Source organism: Nothobranchius furzeri, chromosome 9, assembly GCF_043380555.1.
Source record: "Nothobranchius furzeri strain GRZ-AD chromosome 9, NfurGRZ-RIMD1, whole genome shotgun sequence".
Classification (NCBI taxonomy): Eukaryota; Metazoa; Chordata; class Actinopteri; order Cyprinodontiformes; family Nothobranchiidae; genus Nothobranchius; species Nothobranchius furzeri.
In genome coordinates, this window is record NC_091749.1 from 26,185,788 (window position 1) to 26,207,276 (window position 21,489).

Here is a 21,489-nt window from a genome sequence, read left to right on the forward strand (position 1 = left end):
GAAAGCATGCCAACTCCATGCAGACAAGCTGCAGCTGGGATTCAAACCTGCAACCTGTTCTTCTCCGTGAGGTAACAGTGTGAACTAACTGTATCGCAGTCTGTTTTTGACCATTCTTAAAGACAGTTGTTATGCCTAACGCCCCACACAACCATACCATTCATCATATATTCAGATGCAGCTGGGGGTAATCCAGATTCTGAGGCAACAGCTGCACACTACCACGTCTTCTGATTTCTCGGGCATTTCATGTGGAGAACAATCACTAAAACAAAGTCACGCATTATTTAGACCATTTCAGAACCAGACTCAGAGAGAAAAGCTGCATATGGACGGACATTCTCCAAACCAAAAGTGAACGGAGCAGACAGGTTTATCAAAATTCACTGCCTTTATGGTAACATAATAAAAAAGTGCATGAATCAATCTGAAGCCACAGGTTGTTTTTTTAAATAAGCAAATAGACCCCAAAACAGTTGCCATTGACAACAATGGCCAGGGATTTTCTTTTCTCTTTGGAAATTACTGGAAAAATCTCATAGTTTCTCCACAACTTAGTCAGCATGAAAGGGCTTTGTGTAAATATTTGCAAATAAAAGGAAAAAGGATATGTAGCCTTCTGCATTTATGAAATATATATATATTAAATGTCAGGAAAAACGGGCTAAATTACTGTGACAAATAAAAACTAAAAGTAATGGATAGTGTCATATGTTGACAAACTGTTAATAAAAGCAGCTGTTTAGAGCAGCAGGGTGGCTAAAATGTTTTATGTCGTTAAGTGAACTAATCTGGGTGAAATGATGCCGCAACCCCGCTTTATGAACTCACCTCGCTGCGCTCCGGAGCTCCTGAAACAGCGGAGAGTCCGCTATCTGTTACAAACGCTGAGAAACCTCAGCTCCTCCCACCGACACTTCTGCGCATGCGCAGCAGCAGCGAACAGCCTGGACACCGTACAGCGCACACCACCACCAAAGCTGGTTACTGATATATTAAATTAAATTAAACCTCCACCGGTACCAGAGTGGATATTCTGACAAAATACTTCTGCACTGGAGACAAAACACCGCCGTAAAAACTACGTGTCCTGTCCACGTGGCCAGCACAAAGGTGTTTTTTTTTTCTTTTTGATGGGGCGCATTTTTAACAGGTGTTGTACCGAAAAGAGCATGCCTGCCGAGATTTGCATGCCCTGCTGTGGGAAGGTGCAAATGAGTAACGAGGCAGCTTTTTTAAAAATAAATTTGTACTTTTAACATGCTTCTTATTCATTTACTTCCTTACAAAGCAATGGTTTATGGGCAGATAAATTAAAAAAATTGAAGTCTATTGGAAAATGGTTGGTAATTTTGAGTTACATCCATATGTGTGTGTGTGTGTGTGTGTGTGTGTGTGTGTGTGTGTGTGTGTGTGTGTGTGTGTGTGTGTGTGTGTGAGTGTGTGTGTGTGTGTGTGTGTGTGTGTGTGTGTGCGTGTGTGTGTGTGTGTGTGTGTGTGTGTGTGTGTGTGTGTGTGTGTGTGTGTGTGTGTGTGTGTGTATTAGTCTCAAACGTGTTTAAATGAAACATGTCAAAAAATGTAACTATTTAATCAATATTTCATCATATTTCTAGTACTAAACAAGTGTTTTTAAGGAGAAAAAGAAAATAGAAACGTGTTCATATTATGAATGTATTAAAAATAGCCTCATCACTCATAATTCTAATTTACTTCTGTCAATTTGCGCTTATGGCAACATGGTCTGCAAATTCTTGTTTACAGATGCACTAATCACATGTCACCACTAGGGAATGCTAAATTACCATTCTTGGGCGTCAAAAATAACAACAAATTTGTTCCTAAAGCATGCATAATACTCACCAGTAAACGCAAACTCAGCCGCAAATCAAAGCTTATTTCATGAAGTCAAAGCGAAAATCCAGTCTTACCTTTACTGATTTATGGTCTCAATAATCTGTGTTACAATAAAAAACAATCCACTTGTTTACCTGCTGAAGAGTGTGTTGTTTACCCCCTTGTTCGAGTCATTTGATTTTGAGAATCTGCCAATACTGAGTCCCAATCCGATATTATTGATACATAAAAAAGAAGTACAGAAAGCAAATAAAATGACCCAGAATGTTCTTTATGTTTTATTTACTTTATAAAAACAACTCTGTTAACAAACAGCACTTATTGGAGGTAGCTTGAACAATCAAGTAATACATGACATAAAATCTTCACTTTTGGGGTTTAGTGCAAATAGAAAAAGTCTAATATAAAAATAAATAGCAGCTCAACTTAAAACACTGAGCAGGTGTCTATTTTGCCTTGTCCCCCAAAATGCCTTGATACGGCCCTGGCGTGGAATTGGGTTTTGAAGGTGATCTCAATTGTATCAATTATATAAATATTACATGCTGACAAATTGTTGCTTTATAAAGGTAAAACATGTACCCAGCCAGCTGGGGCCCATATGGAATATATAAGGGCAAGCAGTATGGGTCCCCAAGGGTTTGTCTGTGGTTTCCATGGTGGCCCTACAGTTGTTAGCCCAGAAAGATCTTTGCCCACATAGATTTTAAAAGGCCCCATGGGGGTTTTCAGATGGTTTAGAATCATTGTGGGCAAACCGCTGTGGGTCCACTGTGGAAACTGTGGACAAACCCTGGTGGGACCCATATGACTTGCCCATATATATTCCATATGGGGCCCACCTATGTGTGCTGGCTGGGTGGTGAGGAAAATCCACCTACATTTTGTTTTTCAAGAATTTGTTTTGTTTTCTTGGTTTTTATTTTCCTATCTTTCTGTCCTGTCTGTCTCTGATCTTCCCACATCAGAGAGGATTATAAGACACCTTTCGTCAAACTTTTTGACAGGTCTATTGTTCTTTGACCTTTCATTCCTATTGTTCATTTGACCCTTGACCTTGCCCCCCCTTCCTATCATTAATCAAATGGACAGGTGTATTGTTCAATCTTTGCCCCCCTTCCGTATCATTAATCAAATGGACATGTGTATTGTTAATTGTCCAGATGGGCTAGACCCCCCACGCCGCATCATCAATGGCGTATTGTTGAACGTGTCCAGATGGTCTAGACCCCCCACGCCGCATCATCAATGGCGTATTGTTGAGCGTCCATGATATCCCACGTCATAGGCTAATGTGTGTAATGGTGTGTGGTTTCTTTTTTGTGATAGCCCATCGGTTCCCACAGCCCCTCCCTTCTGAGTGTAATCCTATTGTGTTTAACTCTTTAAAAGCTCAGATCTGTCCGAATGGTGAAAAGCCGAGCTCTAAGAAAAAATGATGAACCACGAGGAGCTGAATGAAGCACCAGGCCGCGCTGAAGAGGTGCCTACAGACATGGCTCACTGACAGTGGATGAGTGCGGCCTAACTGTTGTGAATGACAGCCCCACACACTGTCAAGTACCTATGAAATGGTTGTACGTTTCCTCAAAGTTAAAGAATCTGTTTTTGTAGTAGCAGACAAGATGGTATGGTCTGCTAGCTCTTGAGTGAGTGGCAGAAGCTGAAGTCAATGCATGAACTTTTGCAGCCTTTTGCTGAACACACACAAACTCTTCAGAGTGACACATTTGTCTATGTCATTAATACTCTCTTTGAGATGTTCACGTTGGATTTCGTATGTTCAGTCTTAAACTTTGTGTTTAAATGTGTTATTTACATGCAGCTCACTGACACTTTTTGACCAGAACTAAAACTATTGTGTAAAACTCTCTGTCCAGCAGCACATCAAATTAATGGCTGTAAGCACACACACACACACACACACACACACACACACACACACACACACACACACACACACACACACACACACACACACACATACACATACACACACACACACACACACACACACACACACACACACACACACACACACACACACACACACACACACACTTCTCTAAGAAGTAAAGGGATTACATTCAAACATTTGTCTTTGACTAAACCATTCAAACATTTCTATCACTTCACAAAGCAATGGTTTACCATCCTAAACCATTTAGGGTACTGTTGTAAACCAGCCTGCATACTCAAGCCTATAAGAACAAAAGTTGATCCTTACCTCAGCGTGATGCTTTTTAAGATCTGTTGAGCTTTCTTAAAGTTCATTCTAAACAATTTTACACGGCCAGCGACTTCTGACAAAGCAAATGACTTCCTTTTTGTTCTGCAGGTGGCGGTAAGTTTTAAAACAAAGATCTGGCTGAACCAAATCGTCACAGAAACAACACACAAAAAGCAAATTACTTACTTTTTTGCAGGTGGGCTGAATTGAAAGAGTGGCGGGAAAGTTTTAAAAACAAAGTTCTGGTTCATTCTAAACAAGTCGGCATGGTAACAATTCACAAAAGCAAATGACTTGCTATTGTTTCAAAGAGCTATTTAGGTGAAAGCTTAACCATCGCCTCCTGCCTTTAGTGTCACATTTTGTTTTCACTGTCACACACACACACACACACACACACACACACACACACACACACACACACACACACACACACACACACACACACACACACACACACACACACACACACACACACACACATTGCTTCCTGCCTCAGAGAAAAGATTTGATCCATTTTGTAGGACCTATAACAGCTGAAATAAATAAAAAGCTGTTTATGAGGTTTGTTTTTTGGGAGGGGTGGATTAGTAAAGTCTCAGAGCAGACGTACCTCTGGTCAAACCTTTAATGACATACCTCCCAGAATAGTTAAACTAAGGCACATGCATGCCGTAAACGGATTTACACACGAGTGAAAGAGCTGCTACATTTTAACCAAAACATGAGCAAAGAATAAGAATAAGAAGAAGAAGCGATGGATACGTGTTTTGAATATAGCCTTCCTCTGCTAAAAACAACGTTCGAATTGAGACATGATGAGATTTCAGGAAGAAATGTCCGGTATTATTTTTTGGATCGTAAAGGTTTTTTTATTTCTGCTCCAGGGAGTTTTGACGAAGCAATGGATACGAGCACACACACACACACACACACACACACACACACACACACACACACACACACACACACACACACACACACACACACACACACACACACACACACACACACAACTCTAAACAACCATTCATACATTTGTCTACCTATACAACAAAGCAAATGACTCTGTATTGTTTATAAACATTTTTTTTTTCGACCAATCGCAACCGTTTTCTATTCATGATTTTTTTAAACAGCTGTATAAAATGTAAAAGCGCATTTTCGGAGTCGTGATTTGAGGTGTAACAAGCTAAGATGACGGGTAAGTTTTTAACTCAAGACGCAAATCTTTTTTTTCTCTTTCTGGTTTAACATCTTTATTTTCAGACGCTATTGTCATATCGGACGGCGAGTGGGAAGAAATTCCTATTGAGGAATTAACTTGTAAAACTCCGGTACCGGTCCCCCTGGATGATTTGTCTAAAATTAATCGCGCGGTCGAGAATCTGAGTGAGTGGATTTTATAAATATATACGTAACGTTCTTTTCTTCAACTGAGAAATATCTCATTTTACAGAAAAGGAGGGGGTTCAACCTTACCCCGGAAGTGATAACTTTTACCCAACCACGCCTCCATCCACCAGCCGAACCGTCTTACATTCGTATCAGCCCAGCCATACCGTCAGATCACACGGGAATGCGAGCGTGAAAGCTGTTCGTTACAGGACCGTCACGCCGCAGACGATCCTCGAAGCTGGTAAGTGATTACAAAATAGCGATTAATAAGTCAGAGATGTGTCGTTCATATTTATCGTTTTTATTCTTCAGAGCAACGTCCGACGGCCTACGCACCCCCAATATCTCAGCCCCCACCACCTCCAGCCCCTTCTCATGCGCGGACGGATGGTAACGATAAAAAAACAACTGATTAATAAGTCAAAGATGACTCGTACACATTTACCGTTGTTTTTTTATCCTTTCAGAACAACATTCGACTGCCGCTTCAATATCTCCGCCCACACCTCCTCCATCTCCTCCTCCTCCTCCTCCTCCCCCTTCTCCTGCACAGGGTAAGAGATATATAAAAAGGTGGTTATTTACTTCAAAGATGATTCGTTCATATTTTTTCATTATTTTTATTCTTTCAGAACAATCCGACAGCGACTCTGAAACCGCTGAACGTGGTCCTGAGCAGCCAGCCGGTAAGCTGTTTCACAAAAAGCTCCGCATAGTATATTAAATTTGAAGTAAAAAAGATGTTTTTATCCTTTCAGATGAAGAGGAAGAGAACGCACCACCTCCTGCACCTGTACAGAGTAAGTTAAATTTTATATATAATTTATTAAAAGCTCGTTCATTTTATTTATTTTTATTTATTTTTTTCATCAGAAAAACGACTGAAGAAAAAGAAAAACATCCGTCTTTCACCACTTCAGAGATTAAACAGGATGAAAATGGCCTACTTATTGCTGCAGGTCAACTCAGGCCTGGTCGAAGTGGTCCAACAAGTGCTGGCTCTGTAAAAGGAGGACGCAGATTTTTTCTTCATTTTTAGTAGGTTATTAATGTCTTTTGTATCATGAGTGAAAATTGGTTTGACGACCTTTCAGATTTGATTGAAGTAGATGGTGAATTAAATGTAGATTTGTTAGATCGAATTTTAGCCAGCCAAAATCCCTCAGATGAGGCCGATAATTTGGTGTTAAATGACTGGTTTGATTTAAGCGGACTGAGTGAAGTAGATGAATTAGCTTCAGATAGTGAGATCTTAGCATCCCAAGCCGTTTCAAACGAGGTCGATCAAATTCTAGCAAATTCAGATTCGCCTTCATCAGAAGCAATAAACGAAATATTGAGACAAATAGAACACCAGCAGCACGTAAACGAGGTCGATCAAATTCTAGCAAATTCAGATTCGCCTTCATCAGAAGCAATAAACGAAATTTTGAGACAAATAGAACACCAGCAGCGCGTAAACGAGATCGATCAAATTCTAGCAAATTCAGATGAGCCTTCATCAGAAGCAATAAACGAAATATTGAGACAAATAGAACACCGGCAGATCGGAGGGAGCGTAAACGCAGCTTTTAACCAGCGTGAAATTAGAGAGAGAGTGTCTTTTCAAGCAATCAACGACCCAGCCGAGTTTTATATTAATCTGATGGAAATATTAAACAGGTTTGCTGAAAGAGGAAGCCAGATCGCGCGTCCCAACGATAGAGTCCAGTTTGAAATTAATACTTTACACACGACGCACCACGTTAATTTTAATTATGACGGATCAAATATGTTAAATCAGCTTCAGTATTTACTGGATCTGTTAGTCCAATCAAATGAAGCATTAGAGACCGACAACGAATTTAATTTCAGACTGCAAGTGATAAATAACCCGTCCGGCGGCGGAAAACGAAAAATCGAAACCATTCTGGATCACGAATTAGTCAATAAAAAACGAAACCATCTCATTTGCCCTCCAGAGGCCAATCAGCCGTTGTGTTTTGCGCTAAGCATAGCCGGCCTGTTAAATCCCTCAGCGAGAGATACAGAATTATTGAATGTGGCTAAAAATATTCATCAACAGGCAGGGCTTCAGGAGCAATCAACCGTTTCATTTAGCGACGTGATTCAATTTGAAAATATTGTTCAAAGAAAAATAATCATTTTTTACAGATCCGACAGAATCATTTCTAAATTTGAAACAGATTTTAGCGATCGAACAAATCCGTTGTTCATTTTGCTACTCAATCAACATTATTACGGCATAAAAAATATTAAAGGTTTCTTAGGAGCCAAATATTTTTGTTCATGGTGCTTTTCCGCTTATAATAACATAAACGGACATCATTGTAAATGGTTCTGTCGCGTGTGTAATACCGATTTATGCAAACGAACAGAAACGTCTCTCATCACATGTTCTGATTGTAATCGAATATGCCAAAATGTAATATGTTTTCAAACTCACAAAACACCTGTTTTCAGGCCTCAAGCAAACAGGTTAGTTTCTCCTTGCGAAATGTTTAAAAAATGCACCATTTGTAAACAAACTTATTACATCACCATGGGTGGAAATGGTTCACAGCACGTCTGCTCAGCGACCAAATGCATCGTTTGCAAACAGTCGGTGGTCACGGACGATCATCGCTGTTTTATTCAGCTTGAAAAAAAAGATGACGGTTTAACGGAAAAGGTTATTTATTACGACACTGAAACGTTTACGGATCAGAACGGTGTGCATACACCTTTTTTAATCTGTGCAAAATCCGATTCAGGCGACGTTTGGGAGAAATTTGGTTTAGATTGCATTAAAGATTTTATTATGCAGATGCGTCGTCCTAAATTCAGCAATTATACATTTGTTGCACACAATGCGCGTGGATTTGATGCTTATATAATTCTGAGCGCTATGTGTCAATTAAAAATTGTTCCCAAAAATATACTCATGCAAGGCTGTAAAATCCTGAGTTTTCACGATCCAGATTTCGGGTTGAGATTCATTGATTCCTTAAGTTTTCTCATGATGAAATTAGCCAACCTTCCAGCTGCTTTGGGCTTTACAGATAAAACTAAAGGTTATTTTCCTCACAGATTTTCATCGCTTGAACATCTGAATTATAAAGGACCTTACCCAGATGTCAGCCATTATGGGTTTGAACAAATGTCTCCGGAGCATAAAAAAATATTTTTAGAATGGTACACCGATGTGTCTAAACAGCAGCTGTTTGATTTCAGAAAGGAGGCCGTGTTTTATTGTAGAAACGATGTGGAAATTCTGCGTAAAGCATGCGGTATTTTCAGAGAGGAGTTTTTTAATGAAACAGGTATCGACCCGCTGAAATCTGTCACGATCGCTTCAGCTTGCATGCGCGTGTTTAGATCAAAATTCCTAAAACCAGACACATTGGCCATTCCTTGTCCGCTCGGTTATCGACCGCAACAAAAACCATTTTCAAGTTCAAGCATCGTGTGGTTGGAATGGGTTTCACACAGTCAAAATGTAGACATTCAACACGCTTTAACGCCTTTGGGGGAGTATAAAGTGGGAGATTTTTATCTCGACGGATATGCTGTGATTTCAGGCGTCGAACAAGGGTTTGAGTATATGGGTTGTTTTTTCCACGGCTGTCCAAAATGTTTCTTACAGTCATCCATATGTCCTCTGAGAAAAATCACTTTTGGTGAAATTTATGACAAAACCGTCGAAAAGCTTCAGTCGTTGGAAACTGTGCATCGATTAAAAATGAATGTCATTTGGGAACATGATTGGCAGGAGATGGTAAAAACTGATCCGGACGTGAAACAGTTTGTCTCAAGATTTGACCCCCCGCCCGCTCCTCTTTTACCTCGTGAAGCCCTGTATGGTGGCAGAACTTGTCCGGTTCGGCTGAGGCATTCTGCTCAGAGCGGTGAAAAAATCCACTATGTGGATTTTACGAGCCTGTACCCTTATGTAAATGCCACACAGGCTTACCCCATAGGCCATCCCAAAATTCATGTTAAAAATTTCAGAGATCCGAGTCACTATTTTGGCTTGATTAAAGCTGTCGTTTTGCCACCCAGAAAACTGTTTTTCCCTGTTCTGCCTTTTAAAACATCCAAAGGTAAACTCGTTTTTACACTGTGTCGCACATGCGCTGAAATGAATAATCAATCTGATTCTTGTTCACACAGCGCGTCTCAACGTGCTTTGACGGGCGTTTGGGTGAGTGTAGAGCTCAATTACGCTTTGGATTCAGGTTACAGTCTGGTGAAAATGATTGAAGTCTGGGATTTTGAGAAAAGCAGTAAAGATGTGTTCGCGGGTTACATTAACACGTTTTTGAAGCAGAAACAACAAGCGTCTGGTTTTCCTGAAGGATTGATTGATGATGAGTCGAAAAGAAAATACATTCAGGACTACCAACTTCGTCAGGGAATACTATTAGATGCGTCCAAGATTCAGCACAATCCTGCTAAGCGTGCCATTTCAAAATTATGTCTCAATTCACTCTGGGGAAAGTTTGGCCAAAGAGATGATCTTGTACAAACCACATTTGTTCAAAAACCTGATGAATTTTTTGACATTCTGTTTTCAGGGAGATACAATGTTAAATTCTTCAGTTTTCTCACTTCAGGAGCTGTTCTGGTGCAACACAGTTTGGCAGAAAAATGCCTAACGACTCCTGGCAGAAGCAACAACATTTTTATAGCTGCATTCACCACAACTTATGCCAGATTGAAATTATTAAATGCGTTGAACAAACTGGGAAATCGCGTCATTTATTACGATACAGATTCTATAATTTATTCTGTCAAAGAGAATGAGTGTGTTTTACCAACAGGACCGCTGCTGGGGGATCTAACTGACGAACTTGGAGGTGATTCCATCACGGAATTTTCATCAGCCGGTCCAAAAACGTATGCTTACAAAACCCGGGACCGCCAGCAGGTGGTGATAAAGGCTAAGGGTATCACACAGTCATTCATTTCATCTGATCACATCAATTTTGACAGCTTAGCGCTGCTGGTTGAGGGGTACGTGTCTGGAGAAAGGGGAAGATTTTTGCAAACTCAACAGGATGTCATCAAGAGGGATAAAAAAGGTCTCACTCTCGCGAATGTTTCATTTGTGAAAAGGTTTCGTGTGATTTTTGATAAGCGGAGGTTATTTGCTGACGGCTGTACAGAACCATTTGGGTATTAAAAATGGAAACTGATTTTGACGCTAGACTAAAGTCTCCATTCAGTGTACAAATTGCTGGTCCGTCAGGCTGTGGAAAAACCTTTTTTGTAAAAAGTATTTTGGAAAATTGTATGCAATGTTTAACTGAAATGCCAAAAAACATTGTGTGGTTTTTTACATCTTATCAACCTATGTATGATGATCTTTGTAATAAAAGTATTCGATTCGTTCAAGGTCTCCCGCTTTCATTCGAGGATGATGATTTATTTCCATCGGGTCAAAACCACTTGGTGATCTTGGATGACATGATGTCTCAAACGTCCAGCCATCCTGGAGTGCTAAAATTATTTACCCAGCTGAGACATCACAGAAATATGAGCGTCATTTTAATCACTCAAAATGTTTTTCATCAAGGAAAACATAGTCGTTCCATCAGCTTAAACACCAATTATTTGATTTTGTTTAAAAACCCTCGAGACAAATTGCAAATTAATGTTTTAGCAAATCAAATATATCCTAACCAAAAAAGATATTTCATGGAGAGTTTTCAAGACGCTACGTCAGAACCGTACGGTTATTTAATTGTGGATTTAAAAGCGGAAACGCCAGACTCTTTCCGTCTCCGTACGGGTTTACTTCCGGATCAACTCACCGCGGTGTATTTGTCTAAAACAGAGCCATGTCAGCCCGTATAAAACGCAACGCCAAGATTCTACGTGCTTTGTCACGTATGAAACCTCGCCAACGTCAGGAGTTTTTAAAAGGGTGCTCCGATGACGTTCTGAAGGCTTTATGCGAAATAGCTTTAAACGTGATCAAAGGAAATATACGTCTATCGCCGCGACAATTTCGAAAGTTGTCTAAAAGCAAAGAATTGCTCAGACAGTTGACTCATAACAAAACTAGCCTTTTTAAAAAAAAGAAGCTTTTAGTCGGTCAGAAAGGCGGATTTCTACCCATACTCTTAGCAGCCGCTGCGCCTCTGATCGGCGAACTGATAGGTGGCTTAATAAGGAAATAAACGATGGCTTCTCAAAAAATGTTTATGGTGACCCCCCAACAATTACGTCAGCTTGTTAAACCTACGATACGGGACGTGGCTGAAGAGAATCTTGACTCTGAAATGAAATTAATTATGCAGGAGACGGGATTAACGCCGTATGAGAAAATTAAAAAATACAATGCGCTGTTACAGCGTTATCTGAAGTTGATGAGAGCCGGTCTACACGAAAGTGCACCTCCCACTGAACCGCCCACTGTGACGGCTGAGCCTACGTCAGCTGTAGAAACAGCGGCTGACACACTCATTAATGAAACGCTACAGAATCTTCCTGTACGCGGAAGAAAAAACGCCGAGTACCTGCTGAAAATGACACGATTAAACTGGACTCCGACGGGGGAATTTAAATATAAAGGCGATGTGCAGAAAGGATCGCACATCCTTGACTTGATTAAAAGCATCAGCAACCCGTTAAAAAAACATACACAATCAGAACCGACGGGTTGGACTCCTTTCCTAAAAACTCTAGTAGAAAAAAATGTACCCTTATCTATCGTGTCCAATCCGCTAGCGAAACGTCAGATTACGCAACTCAGGAACGGAGGGGTTGTACTTCCGGATTCTGAAGACGTTTTGAAGAAAAAAAAGAAAAAACCGAGGAGAAATATCATTTTATCACCAAGCTGGAGCGATGTCCCCACTTTGAAGAAATGGATCAGCTTTACACCTTAACTCTCTTGTTTGTTCAATAAAACTTTATTCAAAACAAATTTCACAGTCCGTGACATTCTTTAAACATTTCAAGAGTACAATTCACCTGTGTGTAGTAAACATCATGACGTTTGATGCAATTTGAAAATTTTTTAACAAAATGATAAACCATAGCATCATTTTTATCTACATTTTTATGATATTTAGACATAATTTGTTTCAGAGAAAGTCCACAAGCCTTATGACACAGGAAAAAAACACAATGCTGGCCACAACGGTCGGATGCAAAACTCTGTAGCTGACGATCCTGATATTGTATTCGTGAACAACGTTCTGTTAGAAAATTCAGGATGTTTTCAGGGTAATATTTAAATTCAGGCGATAGACCGTAAGAGTCAAAAAATGTCCCGAGGCCATTTTGTTCCACAGCTAGCGCCAACCAGTGTTCACCGGGTAAATGGACAGGATGAGTGTTTACCACAAAGTAGGTTGGTAGTCGAATGTTTTTTGGGACGGCAGACAGCTGATCAGACGCGTACACGCCACCAAAATAATCTCCCAGCAGGTTCGATAATATGCCGTCCAATTCGTGATTATCCATTAATAATAATCCACCAATACCTCTCTCTTTGAGTTTATCTCCAGAATGGAGTCGTAACACGCATACACAATGAGTGTAGCCGTGGCTCTCAGAGGTTCTCCAAAGCGCATCTCCATCCTCAGGTTGCCGGTGGAAACGGTTGAAAGCGCCTCCGAGTCATCCGCTGTGTTCAGATTAAAGGCAAAGAGTGTATACCCCTGTTGATATTCCAACCTATTAATCGATAGAGGCAAATCTTTCAATTGTCTTGAAGTGGCTGTAAACAGATTATAAAATTCTCTGACCGATGTTCCCTGGTAAAAAGTAGGTTGAAAGGCTTTCGATGGAATCTGTTTTCCGTCTCTGGACAACGCCAGATATTCCACATTCATGTGGCGAAAATTAAAAGGCGAAAGATCTCGACGTCCTGTGTAAGCTTCGTGATCCACTAATCCTAAGACGATATATTTAGGAATGGCGCCGAGAAAGAGGTTCTCCAGATTACATATCCTCGAATTTTGTGGAATGGAATAAGTTTTGACGGTCACGCGTGAGAGCGGGTACATGGCGTTTGCTTTTAGTAAAGCAGACTCGTGACCCAAACGTACGGCGGGTGAAATATTAACTTTCTTCACAAAAAGCGATGCACCCAGGAGTTTCAGCTTGTAGGTGGAATCACGCGCCCCCATCAGACAAAACGCATCACACGCGCGTGTCAGTTTAATTCTGAGATCGACGGAATTTAAAAGAAGTCTTTCACAGAAAAATATATCAGAATGCAGGGGTCCTATCAGATCCACTTCTCTGGAGTTTTCTGTAAAAGTCGCTCGTTGATTAAGGCCTAAATTGCGTCCGTTAATTACAACGGTGGAATCGTGCGCGCCTGCGGTGTCTTTGAAGAACAATCCCGCGCTGAATTGAGAATTCAAACTCGCTTCAGAAAAGTTCAGCAGGGTTTCGATGATCGCTCTGTAGGGGTGCGTGGCGCTGGACTGTGAAATCAGACGATCGCCGAGAACCACGTCACATTGTGAGAAAATCGTGTTTATCGGGTAATTAATCAGACCGGTGGCAGCACCATCATCTAGCGGGCTCCCGTCATCGTTTGTAATTTTCACCCGCAAAAATAGAAGAGTGTCGTTTAAATCCAAATATTTTTCTCCATCTCCGGGGACAAAAAATTCTACAGGCCCGCCGTCCGTCAGGGCCGCTATGGGTAAAATTTCGCTGTAGATCTTATCTTCGATAGACAACTGAGTCATGGGTACGGTGAAGAGATCCAGTTCACTCAGCGTACATTCTGACGATTTGCTGTGGAGCAGTGACATGATTAAAAAATATCAGAGCCCGTCTGGCTAGACTTCTTCCTCTTTTGCTTGCGTTTTGTAACTGGAGGTTTGATGCGTCGGTCGCTTCGTGATGTAGATGTCTTTAAACGCATGCCGGGGGGTCTTTTGCGAACACGCCTCGACAGAACCATGAGGCCTGACCCCTCTTGGGCATTAGGGTCATTGATTTTACCGACGGCTCTCGTCAACACATCTGACACGATTCCTGTAGCGGCCTTTTTGAGATGCGGTTTAGCCAGAGCAAATCCTTTTTTAACAAAAGGTGATATGAATCGAAACAATCTTGAAAATATCGATCCAAAGCCACGTCCGTACATATAAGGAACACCGCTAAAACCTGGTAAACCATGACCGGCCTGAGTGACGTAATAATTGATAAAACGGTTGGGATCGTTTCTCTGCAGGTGATAAATCATGTCTGCAAGACGTACGAGTGTAACTGACTCTCTCGCCCTGTTTCACGAGCGTTATATTATTGTATTTCTCTGATGTGCGGGCCTGAAATGAAGCCTCACCGTTGTTTTTCCGTATAAGAAGTGAATCGGCTCATTCTGATCAGATTTTATTTCGATATGAATGCTTTCTATATGATTCGTAGAAACGCTGATGTAATCCACAGGATTAAACACATGAGTGACCGTGTGACCGAAGGTCCCTTCAACTTTCACCGTACGTAATAAAGGCGCAAAGACGTCCCCGACCAACTGCTCGGTCACGACATCCGTGTAGCAGTAAAATTGATATAGACCGCCTGTTAAATCGGGTGGGTGAGGCGCCGATTTGATAGGTTCATCGATGCCTGAAGTACCTTCAGGCGTCAACCACTCACCCGCGTTGAAACCTAACAGATAGGCCAGAGGCGCTAAAAATCTAAATTCTATTTCATCACCGATCTGATATTTGAGAATGGGGTCGGGGAATCTGTGAATGAGATAGAAATCAGGATCAATCTTTCTCATAGCAGTCTCACATTCCATTCTAAGTGTTTGGATAGCTTTATAATATCCGGGAGTAATCGGAGCTCTGTTGATTTTCTTAGGTTCTTTCACTCGTCGCCATTCAACAAACGCACGATCGTTCGGTAAATTAAACCACGAGTGTACGTAAGTGATTTCAGACAGTCCCACTTGCCACCTGCCATTGAGATTGATGTGACGGGCTAGATCGGTTCTGTAACTGGCAATCGTGTTATTTTTAAACACCTCGTTACTGGCGTTAGAGGGCAATGTGATATAAAAACCCTCCTCTTGTCTCAGATCCATTTTTTTATTGTATCTGTTTTTTAAACGTCGTGCAGGTCTGAGGCTTTAATCCAACTGGAAAATTTTTGAGGCCATCCAAGCCATTTAACAAACACTTGCTTCTGGCCTCTGTAAGTTCTGCGCTTTAAAATTTTTTCAACGTGGAAGGATCGTTCGGTCGATAAGTTTACTTTCTGCAATTCGGGTTCATAAAATGACCCTTCAATTTTTTCCCCATCAAAATCTTTGAGTTTATAAACCGGCGGTGCTCGATGAAGACACTGTTCTACTGTGAACAGCTCGTGCGTGAAACTCTGCTCATATTTTTTATCAAAAACACCTCTGAGTTTGGAAATTCTCACAACGTCACCCCTGTTAAACTTCATTTTCTTTGCAGGCTTCGGTGCGGTGGTCCCGTAAAGGTTGCGAAACACTTGCCATTGATTTTCCGTGTTAACTTCAAAGGGGGCCATTTTGATAGAAGTGTGGTAGCTATGATTATAACCTTTCACCAAATCTTGAATTACATCTATGTAGCGATGGGTGTTTTTGGCTGTGAAATATCTCCACATTCTACCTTTTAGAGTCCTGTTAAATCTCTCCACAACGCTGGCCTTTACGCTGCTGGCTGTGGCAAAATGCACAATTTCGTGTTTCTTCATGAGGGCTTCAAATTTCTTATTAAAAAATTCTTTACCGGAATCCGTTTGCAATTTTTTAGGGACACCGCTGTCTTTCAAAACTGAAGCAAAAGCTTCTGTAACATCTTTCCCCGATTTGTTTTTCAGGGCTCGTACATAGGCTTTCTTTGAAAATACATCTATGACGGTTAATAGGTAATTGAAGCCGTCGTTTGATTTTGACAAGGCCTGCATGTCGCATAAGTCAGCTTGAAACTGTTTTAGCGGCCCTGAGACAAAAACCTTATTTCTCGGAAAATGAACTCTTGCAGGTTTGTGAAGTGTATAGGCGTCTTGTTCTGAGAGAAAATCGCGAGCCTTATCCGATGAAACTTTCTCCCCAATATCTTGTTGTAAACCGGTTCTAAACCTTTCCACACCACCGTAACTACCCTGATGTTCTGGTGTAAAATAAACCTTTTTCATCACCTCCTCCATCTCTGATGAATGGTTGGCAAAAATGATGCACATTTGTTTTCATTAGTTCTTTTTATTTCATAAATTGTACACACAATCTAATCATACTGTAAAAAACAGCAGTCATCAAATATAATCACACAGTCTAATCATACTGTAAAAAACAGCCGTCAAATATAGTGAATAAAATCACACAGTCTACAAATATAATCTAAACACTAGTCAGAACTAAAAACAGTCGTCAAATATAATGAATAAAATCACACAGTCTAATCAGAACTAAAATCTAATGACGCTACCGTCAGAGCTAAAATCTAATCATACTGTCGTCAAATATAATAATAAAGTTGTAGAAGAGCCCCTCCGCAGCTCGCTCACTCCATCACCACCCCGGACAGCGCGTCCAGGTCAGCTTTGGACAGGCGATCGTACACCGGAAAAATGTCTTTGTGAATGGGCATCACAGCCCTGAATCCGTGCAGCTGCGTCACAGCCATGGTGAACAGAATCTCAGTGTCCAGAGGCTGGAAGCCGTGCAGACTGAGAAAACTTTGAAGAGCCGGAATCAGTTTAGGTGTTAAAACCCTGCGAATAATGTCCGTAAAGTGAAAATCGTAAAATAATTCATTTTCAGCTACGTAAAGACATTCGTGTTGCCGTTGACTGGGGTGATCGATCTTGCATCCGTGGCAGATGGTTGGTAAGTGAGCTTTGATCGCCATGTTGACCAAGTGAAGAAGACCCATTTTCACACGGTCTACTTTGTCTTCTGAAAACACCCAGTCAGGCAGACGGTGAGGCTCCTCATCGGTGCTCTGGATGTCGAGGGGTTGCACATCCTCCTCCTCCTCATGACCTGGCGGCGGCTCAGGGTTTGATGTCACCAAAGGTGGATCAGCCCCATCGACCCAGGGCCTGAATGGTACGTTCTCAGGAACCTCCATGATGGTGGGGAGTCGTGGTAGGTTATCCTCTGGAAAACACGATGGGGCCGATGCGGGCCTCGGACTGCCGTTGTATCTCGGCGGTGGTGGTGATGGTAGCGATCTGGACCTCGGACTGGTGTTGTATCTCGGTGGTGATGAATCCGTTAGTACCCAGCTCGGTGGTGGGCTCCAAAGGTCTTTAAGGGTCGTCTGATTGTAGAACCCCGTCATGCTGATGCTTAGATCGTCTGGATGAAATGGTTTCTAACTGTAAGCTCTTTATAACTAGTGCTGGATGGGGGGCGTGGTATGATGATGCAACCTCCTCCTCCTCCTCCTAAGGCAGGTCTTAGAACTCCAGCTTTTTTCGCACTGTCAGAATGTCGTTCCAACAGCGGCTGGTACGAAAAAATGAAGTAATACGATCCTCCACTTCATTTATTTTTTCACACCAGGCTTCGAAAGGTACAACCTGTAGAAGGCGGTAAATTCCGCATACAGAATGCACATTCTCCAGCACAAAAAAGAGCTCAAATCCTCTCACACGGACCGAGGCCTTGAACATCCACTCTCCATCAGCATCCTCTTCCCCCTCCCATGAAGCGCTGAATGCTGTCACAGCGTTCTGGATTTCATCCAACGTTGGAAGAGCTTGCGGCCCGCTGCGATTGACTGGCGGACGAGGTCTCTCAGGATCATCTCTGTGCACCTTGCGTGGAACAGCCAGCCTGAGCACAGCCCAATCGTTGTAGGAGAGAACCGCTGGTGAGTTTGATAAATAGGATTTAAGAGGTTCGCCCTCAGCCACATCTTGGATTAAACACAGTTCCTTAGTGTCGTAGCTGAACCGGTATCCAAAACTACCGCTATAGCCATAAGGTTCCAACTGCCATATTTGCTCCAAGATCTCTTTACCGCCGAAAGGAGGAACCTGCACTCTGCAGATGTAAAATGTAGATTTGCGGGGGGCACCAATTCCAGCCGGCATCTGATGTATAGCGATGGATTTTTCACAAAGCATGGTTTTTGACAGCGGTATATCCACGCTCTCTTCTTTCACTTTTTGAGTTGAAGTTGAAGCGTCTGATGTAGTAGACACTTCTTCAGCGCGGCCTGGTGCTTCATTCAGCTCCTCGTGGTTCATCATTTTTTCTTAGAGCTCGGCTTTTCACCATTCGGACAGATCTGAGCTTTTAAAGAGTTAAACACAATAGGATTACACTCAGAAGGGAGGGGCTGTGGGAACCGATGGGCTATCACAAAAAAGAAACCACACACCATTACACACATTAGCCTATGACGTGGGATATCATGGACGCTCAACAATACGCCATTGATGATGCGGCGTGGGGGGTCTAGACCATCTGGACACGTTCAACAATACGCCATTGATGATGCGGCGTGGGGGGTCTAGCCCATCTGGACAATTAACAATACACATGTCCATTTGATTAATGATACGGAAGGGGGGCAAAGATTGAACAATACACCTGTCCATTTGATTAATGATAGGAAGGGGGGGCAAGGTCAAGGGTCAAATGAACAATAGGAATGAAAGGTCAAAGAACAATAGACCTGTCAAAAAGTTTGACGAAAGGTGTCTTATAATCCTCTCTCACATCGCCTCATTTATATGGTTGATCACCTCATTTATATAATTTATCAGCAAAAAAAGTTGATTTGGAGGTGACTTGCTCTTTAAATAAAATGTTTAGGCGAGATTTTTAGATGCTCAGTATCCCACCATAGCACAATAACTGAGGTCACCGATTAAAAGTGTGATGAAGCTGATGAAATGTGCCATCCGTGGTGTTCTGGTGCTCACCAAGGACTCTGCTGATAAAAATGTGAGCACATTTGACAAAATTTCCAAGATTATCAAGTTTTGTTTTCCTTCTGTGACAACTACTGTCTTCTCAAGTTTTCCATTTCCTTCATTCGTCACTGACGGCGTTGACCTGAAACTGAGGGAAAACAATGTCACTACAAAACAATGGACTCAGCTATAAACCTCAGTATGCCACTGTTGTGCAAAAAATATCAGACTTTTGCAATAAAAACCCACAAGATAACACGTGAGATGAACCTGAGAAGAGTTATGTAAAGGCCAAACACTTTAGCACCTTGCTGCACAAGCTATTACATCTAAAACATGGAGAGAAATCCAGTTCAAAAGATCTGTGGGTGTACAATAGAGCTGAGGGAATCAATCTAATAATCCATGCATCGATTTGCTGACAAATGATTATGAATCAACTGAACAATTGATTCTTATGTAAAAGTTAGTTTTTTTAGTGCTAGTGTCTACAGGAGTGATTCATCACTAAATGAAACAAATCAGCTTTGCTTGTAACGGGTGTCAATGGTACCAGAGTCCAGGACCCGTTGACGGAAGAATAAGCTGGAAAGCAGGAAATAAAATGAACACACGGGAGATGTCGTCTGGTTTCCTTGGCAATCTCTCAGCTTATATTAAACAAACCAATCCATCATAACAGTCAACATTTTCTCACATATAATTCAGCATTCTAGACATATTCTAATGTGTACAAATACAAGACACAATAACATTGGCTCTTCATCACACGATCTATTCATTACTAAACTTTAAATACATTTATAGTCACCTGTTATGAAACATTCAATGTGTGTGTACTAAATTGTTACATTGAAACAACCATAACTGATCTCTAATTTAATCCAAACCACTTAACTAGCATACATTCAACCTGGGTTTACAATCAGTATACATTCCAACAGTTTTCTTAATTATGCACTAAATAACCGTCCATCTCAACTGAAACAATCATGTTTAGGAAAATAAGAGACGAATTACTGATTAACTTTAAAGTATCAGACATGTTCCCCACATTCATTCAAAAGTCCGTTTAACGGTTCAACAGTGTGGGCTGTTCTGGTCGTCAAACAGATAAATCACAAAACTCTCATATTAAAATTCATCCTCAATAGTCATTTGTTTCCTGCAGTAACTTTAAATAGTTGTGAAAAGTGTTTCTAACGTAGAAAGCAGGAAATACAATGAACACATGGGAGATGCCGTCTGGTTTCCTTGGCGGGCGGTTTGCGCAGCCAGTGACTCCCCATGCCACCTACTGGTGTAACGCTGTTACTGCATCTGCGGGTTATTTACAGTTTTTTTTCAGCCATTTTGCAACAATTTTCACCACACTGATGTCTTTTTTACAACTCTAGACACAAAACTCATAACGGTCATCACTTGTAGCACAGGCTGTCAAAACACTGCATTGTGCATTCACACGTTTAAAGACATCTTGCACAAACATTGGTTCAAAAAACTAATTTACTGTGAAATACCATTGAAACAAAACTCTAGATCACCCACACACAGGTAACCCATAGTTTCAATAAGTCATTGTTTGAACAAACATTTAATATTGTACAACAAAATCGGTGACGCAGGTTTCATAATTATAGTTTTTATATGCAAAGTAAAAGTAGAAAATGTTTTTCTGCACAATTAAATTCTTACTTTGCTGCTAACACTAGATGCCACAACAACAAAAAAAGCGGAAACAAAAAGATCTACGCAAATCTACAAGCTTCTAGCTCCACCTTGCAGAACAAAATCACATATGGTACTACACAGTCCACAAATCTCTGGGAAAATACTGCAGTAGTAGAGAGAATACTACAGAGGGAGTGGAATCAGTAAACACATTCTGAAATGTACAGATCAAAAATGCCACAGTTCAATCATACTGTAACATAGGTTTATTTGAATCAAAGTAAAAATACAGCAATTACAGTAGTTGTAAAAACAAAAACAAAAGCTGTGTTTCTCAGCCTTCTATCTTGTACTGTAACCAAAACAGTGATTACTCTACTTCTATATGCTCGTTAACTGTGTTGTGGATTTGGCCACAGGTTCTCGACCACCTCTCAGATGGCAGCCCTGTCCTTCGCCATTTCTTTGAC

General features: G+C 41.2%; 1 protein-coding gene across 1 annotated transcript in view; it reads right to left on the reverse strand.

Moving 5' to 3' along the window:
• The window catches only part of LOC107374071 (myocyte-specific enhancer factor 2A), a 65,033-nt gene extending 64,125 nt beyond the window's left edge, over positions 1 to 908 (reverse strand). The window contains exon 1 of the mRNA XM_054732575.2: positions 832 to 908. The gene's annotated coding sequence lies outside the window, so the exon portion shown is untranslated. The remainder of the gene's footprint in view (positions 1 to 831) is intronic.
• Positions 909 to 21,489: the final 20,581 nt, after the last annotated feature.